A 21,914-nucleotide genomic window follows, 5' to 3' on the forward strand; every position below is an offset into this window, starting at 1 on the left:
GTGCTCGAGCTTAACTTCTTCTTCTTGGCATTAACGTCCTCACTGAGACAGAGCCTGCTCATCAGCTTAGTGTTCTTATGAGCACTTCCACAGATATTAACCGAGAGCTTTCTTTGCCAAAGTTGCCATTTTCGCATTCGTTTATCGCGTGGTAGGTACGATGATACTGTTGCCCAGGGAAGTCAATGAAATTTCCATTACGAAAAGATCCTGGACCGACCGGGACTCAAACCCGGACACCTTCAGCATGGCTTTGATTTGTAGCCGCGGACTCTAACCACTCGGCTAAGGAAGCCCCGAGCTTTACCTTCCATACAAAAAATTACATTCTTTAAACAGTTTTTCAGTTTCCAATTTTAACTGTACGTAATAATTACTACCTTATGCACATTACTTGCAAGAGCAGGTCAATTTTAGAACAAGTGATCAATTTTACCTGCTCCTTGGTAAGAAATCCCATCCCACAGTGATCTTCATGACGACAACACGAAGCTGCTGTGGCGTCGCGAGACTGTCTTGTTGTGCGCTTTCGTATTTAGTAGCGGATAGAGATTTTCGTTTCAGATCTTATGCTGGCTGGGCTCCAACTATTTCCCAGGTTAGGTCCTCAGTTTACCTTCGTCAATCAAGCCAGCCGCAAGGAATAAGTTTTCGTTCCTCTCGAATGCGTGTTCGCGATCTTTGCGGCTTCGTGGCTCCAAGATCGTTATAATCATTTCATTTTAGTCTGTTCCTTCTGTTTTTGGCTTAGTCAGTGGTTTAGTTTTGGAGACGTCGGTCGATCGGTTGGTCGTTTTGTTGGATGCTGTGCGCGGTTCTCCGGTATCATCACGCCGTCAGGCATCATTGACTTCTATCAACACCGTATTACCGGACTGAAATGGTGCTTCCTATAAATCTTCTTCCTCAGGGTGACCACCATGCTGTGGAACTTGTGTAGTGAATTTAGTGATGCGCTTCTCGTTGGATATGGATACAGTGCCGGACAAAACATATAATTCCGAGATTTTGTGGTGCAAGTGAAATTGACCGCTTTTGTTTAGTTATTTTTAAGTTATGAAATTTGAATCCGTGAGGAAGTTTAATTTAGTGAATGAGTGATCAATGTACTTTGATAGTCAAAAAGCATATATGAGGAACATTGAATAAGCAAAGTTTAATTAGAAAAACCCTCATTTATCAATTGAAAAAAAAAAAAAACAACGATGCAATTTGATGATATGGAACACTTCTTAATTGTCTTAAAATCAGCAAAGCAGATTATTAAGTGAAAACTTTAGTTAACTTAAACATCGGTTATGGTAGATCCAAACTAAATTGCAGAAAAAAGAAGCTAAACTCGAGTGGTTTTAATTTATGATCAAATATATGTGCTTAACTTTTGTTCGGTACTGTAGAAAATTTCTCTTCGTCCTGCTGAATGCTTCCACTTTAAACCATTGTGGTGAATCTACGGCTCACAATCTTGGATGTTATCTTGGTTTTTATATTTTATTTTAATTTGATATTTTATCACAACCTAAACAATCTCGTGAAGAATGGTCGACAAAAAAGGAAGAGACGAATTAGCGAGCAAGCGCAGAAGATTATACGGAATGCAGAAGTTAAGACTGTCAGCGCGGAGTTCAAGGAGCAAAATGATATTTAAATGTTAACCATAAAAAACGTCTTGTTTTGGAGAGGTGTTGAGTTGATGTTTTATTAGTGACGAACACGTTTCCACACACAAAACTGATTCTATGAGTGGCGCTTAGCAAAGTGAAAATTAAGTTGTGATCAATCAATTATGTGTAACAGCGGGTGGTACCCGGACTCTAAGGGAGGCGCAGATCGTCTGACAGCTTCTCATTTAGTCATCGGTAAATGTGTATTAACGAAAAATCAACAGCACCACCTGGAGCATGGATTTGGACCTGAAACCCTAAAAAATAATGATACGTGTTCAGACGTTTCATCGTGCTGCTCTTGAAGAACGCTAATTATATATTTCGCGTTGAACCATTTCTGGCAACTGGCACGTCGATTAGAAGTGGGCTGATGTTCCTTCTTTGCCATTAACTGATTCTTTCAATCAATCTGAAGGCCCACAATTTGAAGATGATAGAGGAGGTAATAGCAAATGTTGTATTCGGACGAGGGATCAGTGAGAAAAAGGTTGCGACCGTTTGGATACTTTCGTGTTTACACAGTTTACAGTTTACAGTACACATTTATTAAGTACGAGACTTATGTCCTACTAAAACTTTTTTTCCAATGCTTCTACCTCTCACTCACGTAGAATATAGGTTTCCGTATTATGTGTGAAATTCTACTTCTTAATCTAGTCTAAAATGAGTCATTTTGCAACGAATATTGCGTAACAAATTGCAGAAAAATAATATATTAATTAGAGTGAAACTGACCTAAAAAGCTTTAAAAAATATCAGTCTTTACTTATCACGAAGTATTTGATCATGCTGGCACTAGATGGTGTGTAGTTGTGTGCAAACATCAATCTATGCTTGATCATCTAAATCAGACCTGACCATGGGAGGTTTTACAAAAAAAAAAAACAATATTTTAGTGCGTTATTGATTTGTCATTTTCTACGATCAAAAGTAATCCAGTGGAAAAACATCTTTTGAGAAAGAATATTTCTGATGGGAAACCTGTTCAAGATTTTTCCTGATCGATCTAGGATCTTTTCGTGATGGAAGTTTGCTTGACTTCCCTAGGTAGTATTTTTAAGCGTATCGATGCACGATACACGAATGCGAAAATGACAACTCTGATGAAGAAAACTCTCTGTTAAAAACTATGGAACTGCTCGTTGAACACTAAGCTGAGCAGCAGAACCAAGAAAAAGAAGATGCCGTCAAAGATTCAATCTGTTTTGTTTATTTTCAACAATAACCAAGAATAACTCTAAGGTTTAGGGGGAGATTCCCCAGTACCGGACACCTAAGCCGCAATATTCATAATTCAAAAACTATTGATTTTATGGGGTGTTGGTGCCCATTTATGATAAATATTATCATTTTTGTAACGTACAAAAATAAATTTGAAAATATACATATGAGTATTTTAGTACCAAATTGACCAATCTTAAAAGGTTGCCCCCAATGGCTTCGAATTCTGTAAATTTGTTCATAATAGAAAGTTTAAACTCTAGGAATAGTATTCTATTACCAATTCAATGCCTTTGCATTATTCACAGGAGTAGTATGAGTTTTACTTAATCTACAAGTCGTCTATTAAAAACATCTTTCATATGTGATGAAAAATAACACATTTTACGGTGTTGTTCTAATTTTTTATTCTTCTTATTGTTATTGCATGTTTCATACCATGATCGATAAAATCCATGAAAAATTAATGTTTTTGGTGACAATGCAGTGCACTGGTGTAAAAATCACAAAGATATCATGTAACAAATCAAGCTGTCCGAAACTGGGGGACAAGAGGTGCTATAACAAAATTGTAGTTTGATCATACTGCACATAATCGCATGATAGTCTCGTGTCGACTTTTAACCGCTTTGCGTTTTTTGTATAAATTAACTCAACATCGTTAGAAGCTCGATAGAAACTGCTAAAAAAGTAGCCTTTGTGTCTAACTTGAACAAAAACAAATCTCACTTGTGCTGTCCCATCCTGAAAATATTCGCATAACAGTCACATCAAAGTCCGTAAAAAGACATAATGTACCACTTCTAGTACTACATTCGATCTCTTGGTCTACTACTTATTCACTGATCTGTAGCGTAGTAAAGGGAAATCATTTATACAATTATAAAACCTCCATTAGTCGTTGTTCTATGTCTTCTTTTATATCCGTAACCATTTTGGTGGTACGAGGGGAATAAAAATAAATGAAAACAAAAATATAAAATAAAATATAGTTCATTCTACAAATTTTTATTCAAATTTTGTATACCTACTTCTATAGCTACCTACTTTGCTGGGACTCACGAATATTGAACTAAAACTTCTATAACTGGTAAAATTACCTCAAGGAGTACTTGCTTAGGAGTGTGGAAAATAAAAACTTTTCAACGCGAAAGCAAGATTTCCATATAAAAACCATCAGCAGTTATCGTCTTCTTCATCTGCTCATTGGGAAAATACAGAAAGACTTTGGCTCGGCATCATCCCACGAGCCACTGTATTTTAGACCTACGGTCGAGGCTTACAGAAGCTGCCTGAAAAATTGGTTTCGTCATTCTGGATCTTCCATATCACAGATTAGCAAGTTTCGTCCTGAATCAGTTGTTCTGAAAAATCTTGAACCATTTCCATCGGATTCCATTTCCGCATTATCCTAAAGATGATCTTCTGGGTCTCTCGTGACTGGGACTCATGACTGTAAGCGCATTCCACATCATGACGTGTGTTTTGAGAAATAATTAAATCCGATGATTTTTTATCTGGTGATTAATCCATGGATATACAGCAAACCATGCATATCTCGATATTCTATATACAATTATATAATGTGTAGTAAATGTGGGTTTTCATGGATACCTCGATGGTCCTTTGAAGCATGCTTTGCAAAGTTGAACAGATTTTTTTTGTTTTTAAACACGATATTTCCCTAACTCGATAATTACCTAAATATCTAGTTACGGAGAGTTGACTGTACTACAATAACTATTTTTCACGGCCAAAGGACATAAATAGCAAATGAAACAACCAGTGTTTTAGTGGCTGTCGAACGAGCTGGCGAACACAATGGGACTGGTATGCAAATATATTTGTATATTATATTGTATATATTCACATAACAGTCTCGCTACGATTTTTGTGCATTATAAGGCAAATTTTCAACTTGAATTCAGGAGAATTTTATTAGGTTTGTTCGTGTACTAAACAAATAGTGATATGTAGAAGTGTAACACATTTTAAGATTTCAAGCAATGATTAATCAACGAGAGAAAATTGTTGATTCAGTGTTATCTGTTTAGATGTTAAATGAATAAATGAATGAATGAAGTTTAGGCCAAATAGAGACTCAAAATGGAGCGAAATTTTTTCCACATTTCAATTATCTTTTTCTCAGTTTGTTGTTTTCCAATATGGGACTGTTGTGCATATAAGGGCAGCATAGTTAGTTGAAATATAATACAAAACACATTCTTACATTCAAATTATAATGGTTTTCCATTATGCTTGCTAGATCTAAATATTTTTTCCATATTCAAAATCATTATTAAATTAGTTCAAATTTAAGGCGATACGTCAACTTTTTACCGTTTTTTCAAACATTTCTGCTTTTCCAAAAACCGATCATATGTCAAGGATGTTTTATTCTACGCAAACATGACTTTCTATGAGAGCTTTCTATTCTTCTAATACACCATCTTGATTGAACCATGATTTCTCAAATTTTTAGACAGTGCCCGGTACTGGCGAATCTCCTCCTACCCGAGCAGAAGAAAATAACTACTGAATACCAAATTGAGGTATTCCATACCAGCTAATTTCCAATACTTACAACCTGAATGAGGTATGAATGAGCCCTGCATAAGAGGTGAAATACCTCAAATAATACCTTCTGCGTATTCTACAAATACCAAGCTGATAATTAGATCAGGTATTGTAATACCTAAATAATACTTGATGGATTTTCATATAAAAGTGAAATTTTTCAATACTAGTTCAATACCTCCAGCAGTCCTCAATAGCTATCGAATACCAAAATGAAGTATTTTCAATTGTTTTAAACATATTTTTCATATACCATTGTAATACCAAAATGAGGTATTGATAACTAATACCTAATTGTGGTATGATGCAAAAATATGGTATACATAAGTTATTGCGAGTTATTCTTTCCTCCTCGGGTACTATTTATTTATAAATTATTATGGAAGAACTAAGTCCATCCATTGATTTTAAATCGATTTCCTTGGAATTTCTTCCAGAATATTTTTTCGAAGTCCAACAATTTTTCTGTAATCTCTCCAGTGATAGTTTTGCTAATTTTTTTAATTGCCTCCAAAATGTTTATCCAAGATTTATTTAAGATTTCAGCCAGGAATTACTCCTAGGAATCTTTTGGAAAAAAATACAGCGAAGTTGCAATGAAATTTCGCAGAAATTGCTGAGAAAATCAAGGAGTTGTTTGTAAAGCCTGGTAAATCTTGACGAAATTCTGCAACGATCTCCGAAAGAAATCCTGGAATCTTCAGGATGTTATGATTTTTTTAAGATGAATTGCTAAGATAGTTATTGTTAAAATAGCCAACCAAATTTCTGAATAATTTCCTGCCCGATTTACTAAAGGGATTTCTTGAAAGCAGGGGTTGAATTCTGAAAAAATTGAAAATATCCCTGACTTATAGCTCTCTGTAACATTCATGATCCGCTATACAACATGAGAATCTGTTTATAACAGATTGTTTCAGTTCTGATTATATTGCGGAGATAACAGTGCATGATAAAACTCATCTGAAAAAGCCCCAAACACACTCTTGCTCAGATGTAATTGTTTATCATGCCAGTAGAGTAAAACACCTACCCCCAATGGGAAATAATCGAGAAAAATGAGTTTTATCATCTCTTTCGGTGTTGCTATTTATCAAGCTGGTTAGAACTTGCGAAACATTACTGATCATGATCCGATACAGAAGCGATGTTATTGCTTTGATCGTGCTTCGAAATCAATTAAGAACGAATTCTGCAATGCCTGCTTGAAATACATCAGACAAAATTTCCGAAAAAAATGTGTGGGAATGATCGAAGAAATTACTTGAATAATTGCTGGATTTTTAGTAGATCTGACTAAAAGCTAAGACTTTGCTGAAGACAGCACGACGCTAACTTTAAAATCTTGTGAGTTACAGGCGAATTTTGAGTTTTTAAGTGTAGTTTTGAATTGAATTTTCGTAATTTATAAAAAATACGTTCTCACAGTTTTTGCAGCAAAAGTTGCCTATTGTATGGCCTTTCTAATGCCACTAAAAGAAAAAAATATCGAACCAACTTCATGAGTTATGGGCATCTAAAGATTTCATAGTTTTTCGCTTAAATTTGCTTATAACTTCAAAATCACAAGAATTACAAACTTGCAATGTTCAGCAAAAATGTATTCTGAAGACCACATTCACGTATAACTTAAAATAATAAAGTTAGATCAACTTTCAAAATCAATTTACTTAGCTCAAATTAAGAGTTAGATTAAAAATGTCTTCGACAAAGTTGTTCACAATAACATGTTCTTAAAGTTTGTGCTAAAGCGCAGCCACAAATTTCATCAAACAAAAAAGTTTGAGTCTAAATCTTAGCTTAAATAGGGGCCACCCTATTCAACTTTTCTCTTTAAAGATGCAAAACTCAATTACGAATAACTTATCTGAAGACATCGAACGTCTAAAATTGACGAGAACAGAGAATACACTTTTTCCGGCTAAATTGAGGTTCGGTCCATTGTGGCAGTGGAACGATCCCTAAGAATTCTATTAAAGAATTAACTTTTTGGAAATTACTTAAAGTAGTAGCGTTTAATTACTGAATATTAAATGGAACAAAATTCGAAGAAATTCCTCCAAGCATCCTTTGAGAGTTCAATTGAAGAATCTCTGGACGAGTTTCTGGAAGAACTGGTGATGAAACCTCCAGTGGTATTTTTGGAGGAATTTCTGAAATTATAACCTCTAGAAGAATTTATAAAGCATTTCCGCGGTGAATGTGAGAAGAAATGCCAAAATAATCTTTGAAGGTTGCTCTGGAATCTCTAGAATTTTGCACTAGGAATAATTCACAAGGAGAGAAAGGGAAATAAGTGACATAAGAGACCATTTTGGTGGAAAAGAGGCTTTAGAAATGAGGGAGTCTTTAAAATAAGACCTGTTCTTTGGAAACATTAATCTGTGTTCTGTGTGTGAGTTACGCCTAAGTTTTATTGAAAATCTTGCTCAAGAATCCGTGAATTTCCGTGATTTCGTGATTTCCCTAGGCATCACAGGACAACTGCTCAGAATTCTATCTGATTTTCACCTTGGATTATATAGAAATCTTGTCCAGGATATTGTGTGAATAATGTGTTGGATTCGGTGGAAATCTTGGTAGCCGAAATCCGGGGAAACATTGATCATTTTATTGAATATTTTTTAAGTATCTCGTTTGAAAATGCAAATGTTGCAAATTTTATATTTTTAAAACAAGTACTGCCAGCCATAGCTCGTGACTACACACTGCATTTTGTTTTTGGAAGATTTAAGCATGTTTTAAATGGTTTTTTGATTATGCTGATATGGGGTAACATTGATCACCTATGTAAACAACATTCGGTAGTATTAAAAATGTCGTTACTTACTTAAATCATGGCCCCCGAAGCTGAATATGAAGGCCAAACGCTTACAAGTCATTTACTTTTTGAGCTATTTTAAAAATAAAATCACTCCGAACCACGGAATACGCCTGAAGATAGGCAATTTCCCAAGGGAATTATATATTCTTTACAGTAATTCGTTAATGTTGCCTAATTGAGCATGCTTATGAAAGTTTTGACAACGGAATCGTTTTCGGTGACGCCATTTTTTAGTAAGAACCGCATTTTCCTTGGTCATATCGTTTGCAGAACTTATGTGAGACATGAATCTTCGGTAGTGTCATCCTTACCTATTGAAATCATTGTTTCGAAAAGTTGAAATTTACGCATAAGGTAAACGCAATTTTCTCAAAAATCTTCACTTTCATTAGCTCATGAATATAAGAAAGAAAAGCACTATTCATGGTTTGGAAATGTTCCATCAATAAATGATGATACTAACTTTTTACGAGATGAGTCATTCCGCTCAATGTTACCCCGCTGATCAACGATACCCCAGATTACGGTACCATTCTATAGAATACTCGTAAGGATTTTGTGAGAATACTGTTCAAGTTTTCTGCGAATATCATGTTATGTAAGATTTTGCGACAGATCTGACAAGAAATTTTGCTCATCGTAAATAGCCTGATAAATATTCCGTTTTAACTATCGATTATAGTTCAGTAAGATGGAGAAATTATTCGATCCTACCAAACAAAAACAATTGTTATTTCATAACAATTTTCAAATGAACCATCTCTCTCTAAAGGTTATTCAGACTGCAAAGGAAAATGCTCAGAATGTAACTGACAAACATTCACGTTTAGTTCAAATCAAAATTAAAATTAAGACATTTTGCACAATTTTTCAAGTCAAGCAAATTTTACAGAAAAAGAAAAACAAGATTCAGTGAACTAGAATAAAAATTGAATCAAAAGTTTGTGTGAATATTAATTTAAAATTGCATGCAACTTCAGTGTGAGCAGTGGGATGAGAATATTTCCATAAAACAAACTGATTGGGGAAGCCATTTATGTAAATGCCATAACAAAATAATTCACCGTCGGATGGGATGGTAATTTAACGTTCAGTAACTGCACACTAATCTTGTCGTTAACTTATTAACTCTTCGGAGCAGAGGTCGCTCGTGAATGGCTTTGCTGCCTGACTGCCTGATTGAGCACGATTGCCGATTGCATATATTGTTGTACATGAACTATCATCGTACTTACGTTTATACTACAATTTGTGTGGATAATTTATGGCATCTGCAGTTTGTTTGTAATGTGTACCCATAATTGCAACGATGCAACATTCCATTTATCAAGCAAACGCAGCAGACAATTTGTTGTCAGATTTTCATGAACTTCATAAAGCAAGAAGCCTCGACCTCTATAATCCAATGAATTGTAAACCTGGACGGCGCCAACACTGTTGTTCATGGATGTTTCCGAAAATGTCGTAGATTACTAACAGCTTTACTGGCGTATTAAGTTATTATGAAATTGATTGGTTATTAATGATAACTGCCCGAAACAGAGATGCGTCTATATTCAAAACCATGGGTAGGACAAACGTTGCCAAGACAGTCCAGATTTTTTTTCTTCAAATTTATGGAATCTTCTATTTGCCATTACGTCCTCTCTCTGGGACAAAGCCTGCTTCTCAGCTTAGTGTTCAATGAGCACTTCCACAGTTATTAACTGAGAGCTTTCTTTGCCAAAGTTGCATTCTTTCTCTTATAAACAGGTGAAATCAATTCACCTGTAAAAATTCTAAACTTCTACGGCAAATGAAATATAATATATTGTTAACAAAATGTGTTTTGTAATAGTCACCCTCATTCTTGTTAACAGCGGATCCAACTTTCGATCGAATCCTATTAGTTTGAATCCATGGCATTTTTGATTTTGCTGTCGTAAATGGGAATGATATCAGAAATTAATATAATATTAGGAATGATACTAATGAAGAATTACAAACAAATCGGCGTATGGGTCAAAGCTGACTAGAGTTAATTAAATTAAATCAATAGTTGAACTTCCAGAGATTATTTATTTTTATTAAAAGTTTACCCTTTTAACATTTATTTCTAATATAGCTCCAAGAAGTATTCGATAAATTGTCTGAAATACAACATTTTTTATTCGTTTTTCAATTTTCCCTGGAACACCTTCTTGGGTATGTCCAGGCATTATTGCAACATGGATTATTTCAAGTGTTCATTATCATCAATTTCTTCAGATACTCATTAGCGATTGAACAAGGAGTTTTTTTTAAAGAAAAAACCCAAGAATTCAGGAAATTTTCATAGAATTTCGGATGTATATTGTAAATTCTCTGCATGATTCTTTATAAGTTTAAAAATTACAACTGAGGGGACCTTAGAGGAATTGACCACAAATTCCTTTAAATATGTATATCTCTATGGGTAATATATTGTACAAGACAAATAACGCGTCATTGAGTTGAACCATAAACCCGCCATCAAATGACATCAATGTTCCAAGGCGTGCCAAATTTTTGGCAAATGCTTTTGGACAACGAGACAATTCAGCTTTAACAGAGTAGATTTATCGTTTTATCTGCTGTCGCTTTTAACAGACTCTAAAGAGCAGCAAGCGTTTTATAACACGGGCAGCCATTAAGACATCATCGCGATCATTACACTTCTCACCAGCTATTAATAAATAAATTGGTGTCTTGTGTAACTCGATCTCAATTTGTCCATTGACCCTCGTTTTCTAAAATCCTTTGTTTGTTCAACTCTGGCGTCTCTGTATAAACATAAAATATTTTAATTTATTGCCGGTCGTTACTATTTTAGATCACATTCTACCGCTGGTTTTAGCGTGTCAAAATATTCATAGCGAACGAATTAATGCTCTATTAAAAGCCCATCAAGCGATCTCAGTCAAATTTGTACAACAGAACAATATTTCCATCAACTGAATCTCGCTCAAGGGATGAATGCTGTCAACCAAATGTATGGGGGTATCAATAGACTTGTTCGCTCTGCGGATCACGGCAACGAACCTGGAAACATTTATAGCATTACTCATCGTGGCCAACTAACGGATGGAATGGGAAGCGATAATATTGTCTGCAGCAGAGCATCATGTCATCACCACCGTCTTCATCAGTATAGGCCATCATCATCAACGATAATCGTCATCATTACGGCTCCTCTAATGAAACTCGAGCTGGCCTTTGGACTCATTCCTGTTCTGACCTGATCGTTATGTTATTCAGATACCGTTCTGGTTGGAATCAAGGACAGTCTGCTTTTTACTAAAAGCGTTCAACAAGATTTTTCTTTTAGTCATTAGAATTCACCACCTTTTGAGCTCGTTTTTCATGTTTTATGTATCGTGAACGAAGGCTGCTTGATCAACAATTCGCAGCTCTTTGTTCTACTATCCTAAGGAATTTAGATATTACCAAACATATTTCTAAATAATTAGTACTTCGTGGATCTCTTTCAGTGAACGCAAATGTTTTTTTATAAACTAAAAAGTAGAATGATAATAAATCTTCGAGCTGTTTAGTAGATTACCTACACTCCCGTGCAAAAGTTTGGGTTCACCCCCTAAAAAACAAACAAAAGTGTTCTATCCATATCTCTGTGATTACACGTCCAATTGAAACTCTTTAAGTGATTTCAAAAAATAAAGGGTTATTCTTACTTCGTATGTATTTTTCCAAAAACATTTTTTGAATTTTGTATACAAAATTTTAACTTAAACTTGTGACATTTTTCAAAACACACACTGAAAAATCATATCTAATTTCCTCAGCATTGGATCGACCAAAATTTTACGTCAAAGTGTCATTAGAATCGTAATCTTATATTCCTTGGAAAAACCCCACGAAATTTTGGCGGAAAAATCTGAAAAGCATTCAAAATCAATGAAACAGTCAGTCAAGTCATCGTGCAAAAATTTGGGTTCACTCCTCAGTATGATGCAAATCGTGCAAAAGTTTGGGTTCACCTGAGCCGCACGCACATCATATTTGCCAATATCTGCCATTTTTCAACCGATTTTAATAGTTTAAAGCTTTTTTGAACGCAAATAACGGCGCGTACATGATTGGTTTGAGATATCACAGATTTTTCGTATTTTAAGTAAGTTTAGGTGAACCCAAACTTTTGCACAATATACCATACTGAGGGGTGAACCCAAACTTTTGCACGATGACTTATATGACTGTTTCATTGATTTGAATAGTAATCAGATTTTTCCGCAAAAATCTCATGAGTACTCTTCAAAGAATATAAGATTACGATTTGATTGACACCTTGTTTTAAAATTTTGGCCGGTCCAATGCTGAGGAAATTAGATATGTTTTTTCAGTGCGTTTTTTGAAAAATTTCACAACTTCAAGTAAAAATTTAGTATACAAAGCTCGATAAATGTTTTTGGAAAAATACATACGAAGTAAGAATAACTTTTTGCCTTTCGAATGCGACTTAGAGAGTTTCAATTGGACGTGTTATCACAGAGATATGGACTGAACACTTTTGTATGTTTTTTAGGGGGTGAACCCAAACTTATGCACGAGAGTGTAGGCCGTCTTCAGTGTCGTGTACTAGACTCGACTTTATTTCACGACACTGAAGACGGCCTAGCAGTTGAGGTCGAAATACGTGTATCTGTCAAAGGATACAAACTCTAGTGGAATTATATGGTATAGTAGGGTAGATGTATTAATCTTCGCCCATCCCTAGTTTTCAACCCCCTGATAGAACATTAGCTTGTTCTGGATTGTAATAAAATAAAAATGTTTTACTTTTTAACTTTTATAAAAGATTGAAATATAATATGCTTAGTTTCCAAATGTTACTAATTAAAGCAATCTTCTAAACCGCCAAATAAGCGCATATACAAATTTTGAAGAGATGATACGCTATTTTTCCGTTCAATGAGAAAAGCGTCTATTTTAAAAGGCAAGGAAAACATATTAAGTTAACTATTTCATCTGTAAAAAAATAATAGTTTTGATAAGACATGCATCAGCAAGAGACACGAATAGATTTTTTAACTATTCCAGCAATTACAATCAGTTTTAAACTATTTTTTCAGGGTGGCGAAAACTAAAGCACGTTTTCGTACGTTTCTAATCTTCGCCCCTGGCGAAACTACCTGTAACGTTCTTTCAGTGGTGCGTGCATTAATTTTCGCCCCTCCTCGAAATTGTTCAAAAAACAATACAAACTCGTTGATTTTTAACCTGTTCACAGGAGGTTACAGGAAGTTTAAAGGATTTTCTGAATGTGCCGAATAGTTCCTCCTTCTTTGTATTACGTTTCCACTGGGACAGAGTCTGTTCTCAGCTATATATTCTCAGCAGCATTCATATGAGTACTTGAGAGCTTTCTTTGCATAAGCTGCCATTTTCGTATTCGTTTATTCTGTGGTAAGCACAAAAACACTTTATGCCCAACGAAGTCAATATTATTCCCGTTAAGAACAGATCCTTGACCGACTAGGAATCGAACTCAGACACCTTCGGCATGGCTTTACTTTGTAGACGTGGACGTTACCACTAGAATTATGTAGGATTAATAACTTCATCAACGATTTTCAACCGTCTACTAAAATCTGTTTAGTTTACCATAATCTGGTAAAAATTCTGAGCAGTGCAGTAAATGTGACCATGTCCATAAGTAGCATTCACTACAAAGAATTTCAATCCATGACACCTACCGTACAGCACAGTGTGGTTCAATCAAGTTTGTTTCTAGTCATAAATACCGCAACTCTGGTTAAATAAATAAATTTTCTTGTGTTGACTATGCTTCAAAAGAGTTAACAGATTTATGTAGTCTTTTGAAAATTGTTGGTGTAGTTCTTAGTTTTACCATGGATTCAGTAGTTTCTACAATAAAATTCATTTCAGTGTATGATATTTGTTGCTCATTATTATACTAATAGTCTGTGACGAAGAACAAATTGAACTTAATATTGTCAATCAAATAACCCACCATATTCAGCAAGAATGGAATGGAAGCGAAATGGGATCTACCGATTTTTAATCTTAAATATTATTCTTACCACTACATGAGTTAATTGGGTTTACCGCAGTACTTTTTTCCCGCATTCAGTTTTTGGCACAGCTAACATTATAGAAAACGCTGAAAATAATAAATTTCACCCGAAATTACGGTACTTGATATAATTATTCAGGGGCCTTCCTTAGCCGAGTGGTTAGAGTCCGCGGCTACAAAGCAATGCCATGCTGAAGGTGTCTGGGTTCGAATCCCGGTCGGTCCAGGATCTTTTCGTAATGGAAATTTCCTTGACTCCCCTGGGCATAGTGTATCATCGTACCTGCCACACGATATACGAATGCGAAAATGGCAACTTTGGCAAAGAAAGCTCTCAGTTAATAACTGTGGAAGTGCTCATAAGAACACTAAGCTGAGAAGCAGGCTCTGTCCCAGTGAGGACGTTAATGCCAAGAAGAAGAAGAAGAAGATATAATTATTCAAAAAATATTGGAAGATCCTTAATGTATGTACATTATAAATCTGCCTAGTGAGCGATGTGCAGGATTGGTAATTCAGACATATCGGGGTTGTTTCCGATATTCTGACATAGGATCATTTCATGTTGGGAAATTTCTCGACTTCCTGTGAATAATAACATATTTCACATAAATGCTACAACAGCATAAATAATTACTTTGCAATTATAAAAACAATACATAGTGGAAATCAGCCTCCTTAGCCTAGGCGGCTACAAAGCAAATCCATGCTGAAGGTGTCTGAGTTCGATTACCTATCGGTTCAGGATATTTTCGTAATGGAAATTTTCTTTGACTTCCTTGTTCATGAAGTATCATCGTGCCTGCCACACGGTATACGACTGTAAAAATGGCTACTTATGTAAAGAAACCATTTAGTTCATAACTGTTGAGGTACTCTTTGAAAATTAAGCTGAGAATCAGGCTCTGTCCCAGTGTGGACGTAATGCCAAAAAGAAGAAGACATAGTGGAAACAGGCTGGCCCAGTGAAGATGAAAAGTGTGAAAGGTAATAAGTATTTGATTGAACTATCGAAAACCTGTACTTCAATTATGGGGAGCGAAGATTAGAGCATGGGTGGGGCGAGGATTGAATTTGGGGGGACGAAAATTAAAGCACACCATCAATCCAAAAACTATACTTTTTTTCAATGGTAAAACTTTACTTTGGATAACTCTGCAGCTTGATCATCGTAAAATAATAGATGAATAGTTGCATAAACCCAATAATATTATTTAATATTGGTTAATAGAGACAGAAATTAATTATTCCTGCGATTACATGGTTTAGGGGGGCGAAATTTAGTGCTTTACTAAATTCGGTGTTTTTCATCTACTTAAAAAGTAGAAATTTTGAATGATTCTTTAAGGCAAAACTCTATACGTTGAAGAATAAAAATTTGCCTTATCTTTTAGATTTGGGTTCTCTGAATCCGAAGCATATTAAAATTATTGCAACCAGCAAATGGAACAGTCTTATTGCAAAAATGATTTCTGCAAATCGTGGGAATCCAAATCAACTGCCTAAATGTAAGCAGTTTCCTGCGACATTTACACGTTTTTCTGGAACAATTCTCTTTTTACTCGGAAGTTACAGTTTATATCTTATCTTGGATATAAAATCTTTGCCCACTAGTGCCATCTTGTGAGTGTTATAAGGTTTTATGTGACCAAGAATCATTTAGTTGTTCAACATTGTCGAAGACACCAATTTTGCATCTCATAACAAAACTGAGATGCAAGAAAATACAATGAATGAATACAGTTTTCCGAACTTATAAGTTTTTGGGCGAATAGATCTCATTCAGCTGAACTCATTTGTTGAAGACACCGATGTTGTATCTCATCACTCAACTGAGATATAAACAATCACAATGTTCGATCGCTAGCGCCATCTTTTGCGACCATACTCCATCGAGCACGTGGCCTCAATACTGTTGTGGTGTTCTGGTATGAAATAATTATAGCCTTATATGCTGTTGAAGTGTTCCTTCTGTTGTGAAATATTTCAATAGTTCCAGAAGATTATACTAATTAGAAAGTATAATCTTACCAAAAATTAAGTATAATCTTACCAAAAAAGCATATTCTCCCGAATAGCTGATGTCATTGTCATTTTTCAAAATCTCAGTTGTGGTGAAAAGACCATCGCCACAGGGAAATATCGAGTCATGTGGAATGTTTTGGAAACCTGTTTTAAGGGATCATCATAGAAAGCATAAAATATCCATGAGTCGATATCGAGTCATTGAACATCGACTCACAAAGGATTCACTGTAAATTAATAAAACTCGAATATTTAGCGCACATTCATCTCATTCATGTTTATCTTGCTTATACATATGTCGAACTCGTTTTTAAACCTGAGTTGGAACTGGAGAAACCCGTTTCACATTTTCAATTTCTGCTCGATTCAAGTTCGAGAATATTCTACGAATTGGAATAAGCAATGTTCTAGAAAACTTCAGAATATTCTGTCAAAGAGCTCTTGTAGTGCTCCAGAATTTGCAATTGTAATGTTCTAATATTAAAACTTAAAATAAAATATATATTTTCAGATTTTTTTTCGACTTATTGTCGTGTTCGAAGTTTTACTCTTTCGACGTTTTGCCATTCGATGTTCAGGTATTCGACATTCTGTCTTTCGATGTTTTGTCCCTTCAACGTTTTGGCATTCGACATTTTGCCTTTCGACGTTTTGTCACTCAATCTAAAGGTAACAAAACGTCGAATTCCAAAACGATGAATGCCAAAACGTCGAATGGATAGAATTGGAAACGAGAATTACTTGGAAGAATGATTCTCTTCCGAAAGAATATATAATTTACTACGTGCCAAACGTTACTCAATTGACCACAATGTGTAAAAGGATATCTGGAAAACAATTTCACATCATTGTTGGAAAATTACTGCCTTTGACGTTTTGGCTTTCGATGTTTTCTCTTTCGAAATTTTATCCTAAATCATTTACTATAGACATCAGTATTTGGGTACTGAAGAATACGAATCAACAATCGGTGTTATATTTTAATTACTAAGTAGTGCTTTTTGATTGAATAGAAAACTATTGTATTTGGCCATATAAAAGAAACGACGAATTTTGTCCAAACTTTTGATTAAATCGATATTATATCATGAAATTTTTATTAATGATACTATACAGAAGTTTAAGTCCCATATTGAATGTTTAGGGGATAGATTTAACGAAAAAGAATCAAATTTCATAGTTTAAATTCCCTTCAAACATCAATAAAAATAGTAGGGGAACATGGTCCAATTCGGAGTGTGTTATGTTTTGCGTGAAAGCCTGATTCAGCGCGCACACTTTTCTCTCATAGAATTTTGTAATATCTCCTTCCAGGACATGACTAGACATGTTTGAACAAAATTATCCAAAAAGTCCGAATTGGACCAACCCTGTTCCAATTCGGACCCCCCATGTTCTAATTCGGACCATCTTATATTTTATCATTATTTGGTATGATATTTATAAAAATAACTCCGATTTGTTTGGTATCAAAGCTTATTGAGCTTCTTCAATAAGCGCCAGCATAAAAAAAATAAACTCAAAGCGTAAAAATTTTCCATTTTTTTCGAGTCAGAACTTGCTCAAGTGAAATGTGAATTTATTAAAAAAAAAAACAAGAATTAAATTCAAAATAGGCTAAAAATTAAAAACAGTAAACTCTCCCTAACTCGATTTTAAACGGATCATCGTGTATGGGAGATATCTAGATAAAGAACAAATATATTTTTTTATTTCGGAGTTTTTTTTTGTTATTTTGATAAAACACATTAAATTAAATGTGATTTTATGTTTGAATATAGTAAAATTTCAACACATTAAAACTCTGTATGAAAATATCGGGTTAAAAACTTATACAAAAAGCTGAAAGAGACAGCATCGAATCTCGGGATATCAAATTGGAGAAGTATCGACTTACATTTTAGGGTCAAAGTACGCTATATTACAGTGATTATAAAACGAAGCTAAACTTAAAATTTTCAAACTCAAAACACATTAGGGTGCCGGTGCCATTAGTGGACTACCTAAGCTATAAAAAATCATAACAAAATAACGAAAAGCCCTAACAGAGATCTTTTGGCGTCAACAGAAAGATTTCAACCTCTACTATATGGGAAAAATATAAAAAGAGTGATAAAACTAATTTTTTAACATAAAATCGCTTGAGCCACTATTGGTACACGTGTTCCAGTAGTTGCGCTAGTGCTCCAGTAGTAGACGTTCGGGAATGATACAAGGAATTTTAAACAAAATGGTAAAATTTTACATAGGCTTAACATTTTTCCCTCGGAACAGCAACTAATATCTTTCGAATGAACCACAAAGATCATCTCTGGGACTTCTCTTCATTTTTATACATCAATTTTAAAAACTGCTTCCAACCGTTGATCCACTACTGGAACACGACGGCTACTATTGGTGCAAGGGAGCCATTTTTTTTACGTAAACTTAATTATTTATATGACTTTTTGATAAGATAAAAAGCTGAAATTTGGCAAATCGACTAAATTAGAGGCGATCTATCCACCAAAAATAGCACATGTCGTTTTTATCGAAAAATATACGTTTTATTCCATAGTCCAATCTACTGGTACATTACAACCATTGGTACCGGCACCCTTTATCGAGTAAGGAAAAGTTGACTGTATTGTTATCAGCACTCATAAACTTTTTTTTGTATCGTATTCTCAAACTATTTTAGGAAGCTGTATCCAAAAGACTGGAAATACTTTTCAAGTAGCTGCTTTGTTGATACCTTTATTTTTTGGTGGTCTACCGTATTTCTTAGATTTTTCGAAGACTTTTTCTTAACCGCACCAGAAACAAAGACACAATCGACCAATATTACAATTTGTGTAATTTTCTACCAAGCCGAGAAAACTTTCACGGGGTAGATCTCTTGGACTAGACTGAGTGCTCGTTGAAAATCAAGAAGTCCCTATTGGACCATATCAAAAGGTCCAGATTGGACCAACAAACATTTTGTGATTTTCTAACTAGTTGAGTACGAATAGTCTATAGACATATCAAAACCATATGATCAGATGAAACTTTAGGCTTTGAGGATTCGATTATAAAATAACACAGAAATATTGGAGATTTATTGTCGCTCACAGATGCTTGGAAAAAATGATAACCGACAGCACACTAGAGCACTTCAAAACGATGATCTAATATAAAAATCAAACGAATTAACTGAAAGGCGTCAAATTTATTGCGTTAGATCCCTGCCAGACGGTGAGTAGGAAATCGGTACGCACGATCTTTATAGTTGCGGTAGTATTGAGAAATGCTTGATGGTCCGTATTAGAACAGGGTCCGAATTGGACCAGGTTCCCCTATTTTATACAAATATAATGGCCTGTAGCAAAATTTGTGTCTTTCTAAAGCATTTATGAAAGCGGTAATGTATTCATCAAACCCAAATATTGTAGAGACACAAAATTTGATCATTATCGAAATTAATTGTTTCGATTAAAATTTATGCTCTCTTGCACATACAGTAGCGCTATCTATAGAGGGGCAGCTCAAACAATACTTGTAAAATATTCAGAAAAATAAGCGGTACGATGGGGTAGGTGGGTGTAAAAAATGAACATTTTTGCGTTATGAAATTTGTGAATAAACCCCAGTGTCCCTGCATCTAAGTCGTTAGGACAGAGAAAAAAATAACTCGATACCAAAAATATAGTGCAAATGGATCGGCGTCAAACAACCTTATGCCGAAACACTTTACGATACTTTGTCCAACACTATATGGACCAAACAGAAAAGCGAAACAACTTCTTTAGTCCCTGTTTTGGAAAAGTTTTCGTAATGATGAGATGATGGGACAGATAATGATGATGACAATGCATATTAATGTGGAGTAGCATATTCTCCCCATAAGATATAAGATGAAATTAATTAAAACTGACTGAATGTGAATTTATCATTCCGGAGCCCACCGAGAAGATTGGAAACCGGTAGTCACAGCAAAATTATGATAATTTAACATTCGCTATCGCTAGCTATTAAGTGCAACACTTCGCTTCTCCACCGTTTCGATAGTTCACGTGATTCCAAACGTGAAATAACTTGTTTAAAGTTGTTTGATTTGCTAAATAGAAACAGACGTAGAAAACAAAATGGAAAAATACATTTAGAGATAATCAACCAGTAATTTATCCAATGTATTAAAGTTCCATGATTTTTGGTTGAGGTCAGATTGGACGTGAGTGTCATTTTCAAGGTTGTTTTGTCATTTCTAATGACATATTTGGGAACAGTTTCCTTCCAGAATGCGTAAATTTTCTAAACCTTAGGTTGATACAAGGAGCCACAAATCAACCTAACTTTGACTTCTTGTGACTCGATTCGGCTCTTCCGTGAGATAAACCAAATTTGGGTGACTGGCATATAGCTTCCGGTAGGTAGAGCTGGATCCTATTCTTGGCACTTTTGGTTCACGTCGACAGTGGGTCGTCGTATTAAAGTGCTTCTTATTGCAAAGTTTCAGACAAATCTACCGAGAAAAACCCCCCATGCCAAAGTGAATCATGGAAGTACCCATCTAGTTAAAACGGATTTATACTCAGAAACTACTTACTCAGAAACACGGGTAAATTTTAGTAAATTATGGCTATTTCTATCTGCCTCTCTTTCATTATGCAGGGAATTGTAATCCTATTTGTCAGTTCGCCTGGATTGCTAAGCTTCAACTTAGTCGAAATGATTGTTAGTGAAAAATTTACAGCAGTTTAAGAGAACCAGATAGAAAATAGTCATTAATGCATAAAGTTAGTAATTCTGTAGCTATTTTTATTTCTGGGTGTACGTGGTAAACGAACAGCCAAAAGACTAAACCAAGGAGAAGTAAATGTTACATGGATATCGACCGTGTGGAAGTTATACCAATATCATTTCGTTAGTGACATATGAATTTATCTTTTGATATTTATCATCGCAGACAAAGCAATAAATAACTGCAGCGACTACAAAACGATTGAATCAGGCGTGCTGTCAATGTGTTGTCATGGACTGTGTTGAAATATGCATAATGAAGGCATTCAATCTTGTATAAACAGAGGTGAATGATTGATGCTGCCCTGATGTTTGAGATGTACGGAAGCATCAGAGAACGTCCATCTAATCGATATTTTTCTTCGATGCAGAAAATGCAATTGTAATTTTAGTTAAAAATGGAAGTCATCCATTGATATTTCAAGAGCACAAGCATACCGTCGTACAGTGGAAGATTTCGTTTTTTTGTGCTTTCAATTATGCTTTCAAGTGTTATCGTGTCTCCTAGAAAGTTTTTCAGTGAGTAAACCCGCATCTTTTGATGCATCTCCTTAAAAGTGAGATGGAAAGTTCTCCTTTTAAACTTTTCTATGTACAATGTTCGTGTTATCACAAAAGTAGTATAAAATGCTTACTTGAACAACTTTGTCAAAACAATAAGTTTATGCCCAAAAATACACTACAAACTGCATTAGCAGTTTGTTTTAAAACTTGGTTGTAAAAAATCGCGTTAAATACGATATTTGAAAATTCTTAGAAAATTCAAAAACTCGTCGATCGAAAACGC

At 34.9% G+C, this 21,914-nt stretch overlaps 1 protein-coding gene across 7 annotated transcripts in view; it reads left to right on the top strand.

The window, feature by feature from the left end:
• Positions 1-611: 611 nt before the first annotated feature.
• LOC5570378 (protein Wnt-2) overlaps positions 612-21,914 on the top strand; it is a 74,560-nt gene continuing 53,257 nt past the window's right edge. For 3 of the 7 annotated variants that reach the window (XM_021844479.1, XM_021844481.1, XM_021844484.1), the window contains exon 1: positions 612-822. The gene's annotated coding sequence lies outside the window, so the exon portion shown is untranslated. Of the gene's footprint in view, positions 884-1,537; positions 1,860-21,914 lie in introns of those variants that run through there. The other 4 variants (XM_021844480.1, XM_021844482.1, XM_021844477.1 and 1 more) reach the window with 2 other exon arrangements.

Source organism: Aedes aegypti, chromosome 2 (genome assembly GCF_002204515.2).
Source record: "Aedes aegypti strain LVP_AGWG chromosome 2, AaegL5.0 Primary Assembly, whole genome shotgun sequence".
Taxonomy (NCBI): domain Eukaryota; kingdom Metazoa; phylum Arthropoda; class Insecta; order Diptera; family Culicidae; genus Aedes; species Aedes aegypti.